The sequence below is a fragment of the Gopherus evgoodei genome, chromosome 3 (assembly GCF_007399415.2).
Source record: "Gopherus evgoodei ecotype Sinaloan lineage chromosome 3, rGopEvg1_v1.p, whole genome shotgun sequence".
NCBI classification, from domain to species: Eukaryota; Metazoa; Chordata; order Testudines; family Testudinidae; genus Gopherus; species Gopherus evgoodei.
This window is the reverse complement of record NC_044324.1, coordinates 179,809,496-179,816,652: the sequence shown is the minus strand read 5'-3', so window position 1 is coordinate 179,816,652 and position 7,157 is coordinate 179,809,496.

The window sequence follows — 7,157 nt, the reverse complement described above, 5'->3', positions numbered from 1 at the left end:
TTGTAGGGGACCCCGGAAGACTTTGTCACAGCCTAGTTAGGGCTATGCGCTTTCTCAAGGAGAGGTTATTAGCGGATACAGTATGCTAGCAGCTGCTGCTTCTAACTGGTTGGAACTGACCTGTGTGGGAAGCCGCGGTGTTTAGGAGGAACTGCAGAAAGCCCCTGGCCATAGGCCAAGGGGGGCAGCCATTGCTGTTGGAAAGCCTCGAATTGCATATGCATGTGTTACTTTGCATGGGATTAACATGATGCTATAATTGCTGTGGGCCATTGATTGTGCAGTTGGACTTCGCACCAGGCCGAGCTTTTTCGTGCGCTGGGTTCCCCATCCCAGTGACAGCAACGCTTGGAGTCCCCATTGCGGGTGTGTCACTTAACCTTCAATAAAGCCAATTAATTCACCGAGTGTGTGGACCTCGTCCTTGCAGAGCATCCAGGCACGCAACAATATTCAAAAAATATTTAAGGATTGATTGGACACATAGGTCACATGGTATTTTTTTCTGCTCCATGATTGGATGACCATAATCTTTAAAGGTTTCTGATGCATACCTGTTTTCTATGAATTCATAATTCCCTTCCTCTGGATATTTTCCAATATTCACTAAAAAGGCATGGAGTCAGCAAACATCCATGCCAGAACTAGTTTGTTAGAGTATTTTGGAAAAGCAAATGTAGCCAGAGGGTTAACTTTTTTTAATGCAGTATATATTCATAGAATTATTCTAGCTGTAATAATTACCTACATTTAAATAGTTCCAAAAAACCAAGGCTCAAATCCTTGATCTTATCAAAACTGCCAGTGCATAAAATGTGAGAACTTAAAGGACATTTGTTGCAAAGAACATAGTTTCTTGTCTAAAACAGAATGTTACTATTAGACCCATCTAAAAAGCTCATAGGTAGCTTACAGAATATTATTTGATTAAAATGCCTTCTGTGATCTCTCTGAAAAGCGCTTATCTAAAATTTCTAACATTACTCAAGCTTGGTTTAAAAAAAAACAAAACACCCTAACTTTCCCTAAGCATCTCGGGGTAAGGTTTGTTTTTTAAATCTGTGTTTGTATAGTGCCTGTTCCACTGGGATCCTGGTCTAGGACAATACAAATAAATAATAATGGGGCTGGAAGTGAAAGCCTCCTAACAAGATATATATCTTATCAATAATAATATCTTAACAATATAAAAACACTACACACCTGAGCCTCAGCAGTGCTGTATTTTCTGGGGAGGGGGATCTATATGTGTGATGCCCAAGCCAAATTTCAGTGGTAGAGAGAAAAAACAAAGAAATGTTTGCCCAAGGACTTTGGAACAAGGGGCAGTTGGTGAAGATCCATATTACCTAGCAACTGACAATTCAACTGGTCTTGGTTCCATCGCAACTGATGTCTCCCATCTATGCCTTAAATTACCAGGTAGGACCAGCTTTTCTCACTTCTGCATGGCAGCTACTATGAACCAAATCCTGTAACTCCAATAAAGGCCAATGAATTTCACTACACTGAGGTAGGCAGCATCGGAGTCCATGCACCTTGCATAATCCAGTTTGTGCTCCATGGGGGAATTCACAGCGTGAAGGGGTGATGGGGTTAGAAGGTGTCAATAACCTGGTCCCAGATTTGGACCTTAGCGTCCAAAATATGGGGGTTAGCATGAAAACCTCCAAGCTTAGTTAGCAGCTTGAACCTGGTACTGCTGCCACCACCCAAAAAATTAGAGTGTTTTGGGGCACTCTGGTCCCCCCCCAGAACCTTCCCTGGGGACCCCAAGACCCAAATACCTTGAGTCTCACAACAAAGGGAAATAGACCCTTTCCCTTCCCCCCTCCAGGTGCTCCTGGAGAGATACACAGAAGCAACCTCCGTGAATCTAAGCAGAGGGAGTCCACTCTCTCTAATTCCAGTCCTGGAAACAAAAGCACTTCCCTCTTCACCCAGAGGGAATGCAAAGTCAGGCTAGTAAATCTAACACACACAGACCTCCCCCTGACTTCTTCCTCCCACCAATTCCCTGGTGAGCTGCAGACCCAATTCCCTGAAGTTCCCCACTAAAGAAAAACTCCAACAGGTCTTAAAAGAAAGCTTTATATAAAAAGAAAGAAAAATACATACAAATGGTCTCTCTGTATTAAGGTGACAAATACAGGGTCAATTGCTTAAAAGAATATTGAATAAACAGCCTTATTCAAAAAGAATACAATTCAAAGCACTCCAGCAACTATAGACACGTAAATACAAAAACAACAAACCCTTTTTGTACTCACAACTTGGAAACAGAAGATTAGAAAGCAGGAAATAGAAAAATCCTTCCCATAGCTGAGAAAGAGTCAGACAGGCAGAAGACCCAAGAACAAAGGACTCACACACAACAAACCCTCCACCCAGATTTGAAAAAGTCTTGTTTCCTGATTGGTCCTCTGGTCAGGTGGTTCAGATTACTTCTTTCCAGGTGAAAGAGACGTTATCCCTTAGCTATCTGTTTATGACAGAAGGTCAGTGAGTACAGATCCAAGAACCACACCCTACCAGCATGGGTAGCTGCTCAAGAGCACTGAGGTTACAGTGATGCTTCTGCTGAGGTTATGTGCGGGTTGTAGGCAACATTCCCCAGCAGGGGTGGCCCTAGATGAGCTGCCAGCAACTGGCACCTTAGGCGAACCATGCAATCAGCACCACCCACCCCCAAGGGCAGATCTGGGCTGAAGTTTTTGGTAAACTGGGAAACATTTTGCCCCTTTTTTCTTTTTAATTTTTTTTTAAACAGAAGCTTAATTATTCAGTTTGCGTGTCCTTCCATCTCTCCAACCAATGTTTCTGAGATCAGATAAAATAGAAACATGAAATTTTCAGAATAGATTTGTACATGACAGCTAGATGATATTTCAGTCTGATTTCAAATAAAAATGCATTACAATATTAATTATAATTTTTATTATTACAAATCCAAATACATCCATTACTCTATTCTGCTTTAACTGCCATTACCACCACATCCAATATAGAAAGAAATAAGAAAACTCTTCAATGAACTTTAACCTGTATTTACAAAATACTCTGAATAAGAAATACTCTGTGCTCTTAAAACATGACTTTTCTTTCTTTAAGTTTTGAAAGTTCAGTCACTAGTTCTTTTATATCAATTTTCCCAGCTATTTCATGCTCTGTTGACATTGTGGCAAGTCCAACAAGTCTCTCTTGCACCATTGTTGAACACAGATACGTTTTTATCAATTTTAACTTTGAGAAGCTATGTTCCTCCCTAGCTACGGAAACTGGCAAAGTTAAAAGAATGCGTAGAGCTATAAAAATGTTTGGAAAACTGTATGTGAGTTTATTTTCACAAACTTCAGTACTTCTTCAGGAGTGGAATGTTTCTTAAGTCATTTTGAAAAAGCCTGAAGCTCACTACACAAATGTGTAGCATCAATGTCTTTTGAATTTTCATTAGTCAATGCCGACTCCAATTTTATACAAAATTCTCCTATCTGTTTTGCTGTTTTCTTTTGCAATCTGTGGAGATCATATAGAAAACCAAATACTGATTCTAGCTGCTGCATCTGTTGGAATCGAGTGAATAGCAGTATCAAGGACTACGAAGTAGAAATTCACTTTGAACCTTTGTTTCGGGTTCTGAATGGGTGTGCCTTGTCCTTCATATGAAAACTGTTGTTTCTTTTGCCGAATGCGAACTGGCTCCGGTTCAAATTCTGTCGGAAAGTCTATTTCTTCAGTAAGCTTGAGAGAATCTACCAAACCTTTCAAACCCTTTATCACTTCCGAATTCCTCCAGAATATTTTTAGTTTGCTGCAGTTTTTGAATAGCAGAATGTATGTTCAAGTTCTTTTCCTGAAGCTGCTTACTGGTGAGGTTAATCTCTAAAAAGATACCATAAAATGAGTGAAGTAAAAAATTTGAACTTAGAAAGGACATTTGCAAGAGCTTCTGCATGTGAACGTGCCATATTGCCAGATGATCCAGTAAAGGCAGTATCATCAGAAATTTCAATTAGGGTATCTTAAATGTTTCCAAGTTCATAGTGAAGAGGCTTCAAAGCATCAATGCGACTCTCCCATCTTGTCTGACTAAGCAGTTTGACAGTTAGAGAATTCACATGGCGAGTCAGAATCTCCCAACGGTGTGTTGAGCCGGAGAAAAACACATAAACACGTTGCACCAGGTCAAAGAAACTGCTTGCCTCCAAAGAGCATCTAGCAGCATCATTGACAACCAAATTCAGAGAATGTGCACTGCAAAGAACAAAAAAGGCCCTAGGATTGATTTCCATCATTTTTCTTTGCACACCTTTGCCTTTACCCTTCATATTACTCCCATTATCATAGCCTTGGCCATGTAAGTTTTCAACAGATAATGACATTGTTTCAAGCTCTTGTAGAATAGTTTGAGTGATAAATGCTCCAGTCATTGCCTTCAGTGATATGAAACCCCAAAAATGTTCCTTTATGAGCACTTCAGCATTATCATCATCTGCAGGCTTTTCCATAGCCACAAAATTAATGATCATCATTTGTTCAACATGACTCACATCTGGTGTACAGTCCAGTATTATTGAAAAGTATTATGCAGAATGGGCAGCTTCTACAATTTTCTTTTTAATGGCATTTGCTAGGATTTGAATCAGTTCATTCTGCATATTTTTTCCTAAGTAATGAACCTGCGTTTCATGATCAGTTATTTTACGTAGATGCTCCTTCATGACTGGATCAAACAAAGCTAGGTATTCAACAAATTTTAAAAAGTTTCCATTACCTTCAGTGTATAATTTTTCATTTCTACAGCGGCCGTGGAATGCTAAATTTTGCCCACCAAGAACTCTCACTAAAGCAATCAGATGCTCTAATATTTGTTGCTGATATTCTTCTTTTTCCTTGATCACACATAGATTTTTTTCATCGATAGTTTTTCCTTTTTTCAATTGTAATTCAAGTTCTTTCCAATTTTGAAAACATTCCAAATGTTCTGTATTTCTTTCATGTGAAGAGAGAATTGAAGATGTTTTTCCAGTCCTTCGAACCATTTTCAGTAAGTGATGTACCAATTGCTTGATTTCTAATCAACTTGCAGCAAAAGCAAAACACAGAGTCCTTCAACACTGAATATTATAACCAGTTTCGATGAATTTCTTCCCTATTAATGAGTTTCCTCTTGTAATGCTGAGCAGACAATTTTCTTTTACTTCCATCCTTAGGGAAGGGAAATTAATGAACTTGTTCAGGTCCATCTTCCACGAGAACTTGCCGCACGTTGTCATCACATCTGGGCCATGAATCTGGGTCCCCATACTGTAACGTGTTTGTAACTTCCTCATCCTTTTTTTCTTCTACTTCATTTACTTCCAGAGGCGTAGCGAGCACCCCCTGTACCCTCCGACCGGAGGGGGCCCCGCAAGGAAGGGGGCCCCTAAAAGTGGCAAAAAAAATGTAAGGTATAACTAGATAAGTGACATTTATTGACGCTATTGCACAATCCATGTCGGTTTTACTGACAAAACCGTGAAGTCATTATGATACATCATAATGCTATTGGCTACATCAGTTGTCTGTCGGTCAGTTTCGAATTTTAGTTGGACCCATTCAAAGAATGTGTATTTGCGTTCATAATGGCTGTCGGCGGATAAATGTTATTAATTTAGTTGTTTAGTTTTTTATCGTTTCTGCATTGTAAGGGGCCCCGGACATATGTTCGGAGGGGGCCATGTTCTTTGTTGCTACGGCCCTGTTTACTTCAATTTCTGCATGTGTCCCTGAAGGTGAATAAATTTGTCCATGCTGTGAGCTGCCTTCATCTAGAAGTAAGCTTCAATCTTGAGTTTCCAAACTGCTTTTTTGTGGATGTGAGCTACCCTCATCTCGAAGTAATATACCTTCATCTTGATGTTCCAAACTGCTTCCATGTGGATGTGAGCTAACCTCCTCTCCAAGTAAAATTCCTTCATCTGGATAGTGTGAACTGAATCTTTATTTGGATTAAAGATAAGATATTTCAGGAAGGATACCTGCTGTTTTTCTTGGTCCTTTTCCTTCTCAGCCTTCCATTTACGATACTCAGTTCCTGAGGGTTTTCTTTTTCCTGTACTCCTGGCTGCAAGCATTATAGCGTTAAGGATGGCTGACACACCACATGGTTGGCAATTTAAACCACATTGCAGCCATCCCAACATGTCTTTTCACTGCTTAAAGGTTCAGTGATTAGTAACATATACTCACTTACCTATTGAAACAGTTAGTTACAGTATTTACACAAAAGCAAAATGACCTTTTTTGATGTTATAACCCGACACCAGTTGTTTGGAAAGTAATCCCCTTCCTCACGGTTACCCTCTTGGAGTGTGACATCATCACTTCCATACTCTATTAAGCATTAACGCTGTTACTTTTCTTTTATTTATTTATTACATGTGAACCAGTTATAACAAAGAAAAGTTCATAATTATATAGCCCGATAATAATGCTAAGGTTTAATAATGCTTAAATATACTCACATTTTGGATTTATAATGCTGAAAGACATTATTTTTTATTCTTTGGCATCAAGAAACACAATTTTCCACAGTATTCGCTTGATTCTTAACCATCTACCGGCAATGTGTGTTAAAATGACTATTTGACATGTATCAACTCATGATATCTCCACTCTACATGAATTTCTGGCTATGCGATCGTGATGTATATTCAAGTTAGGTGTCACTAGCATTGCAGCTCTTGCTGCTGGCGGATGTGTTTCACTGTGGTTGAGTTATTGCTTATCAAAACTGTGGAGAGGGTCATCTTGACCCTACATTGCAAATTGGAAAAAAATTGCTAAAATATTATTTATTTTTGCAGTAAATAAAAGATTTGACATATTAATAAATTCTTAGAAATGTAGATGAATTGTAATTCATATTCCCTCTGTACACACACAGGAATTGAAATAATGACATTATAGTTATTTTATTTGTATTTTTTTACCTTTTTCATTTTTTTCATTTTTTATTTGATTTTTTTCCTCGAATTTGGCGCCCCATTTAACTTGGCATCCTTGGCGACTGCCTAGTTCACCTATATGGATGGGCCATCTCTGTTCCCCAGACTTTTGCCAGTCATCCCCATGCACAGCTCATATAGGCCCTGTTTAGACCAGGAAAAAAGGAG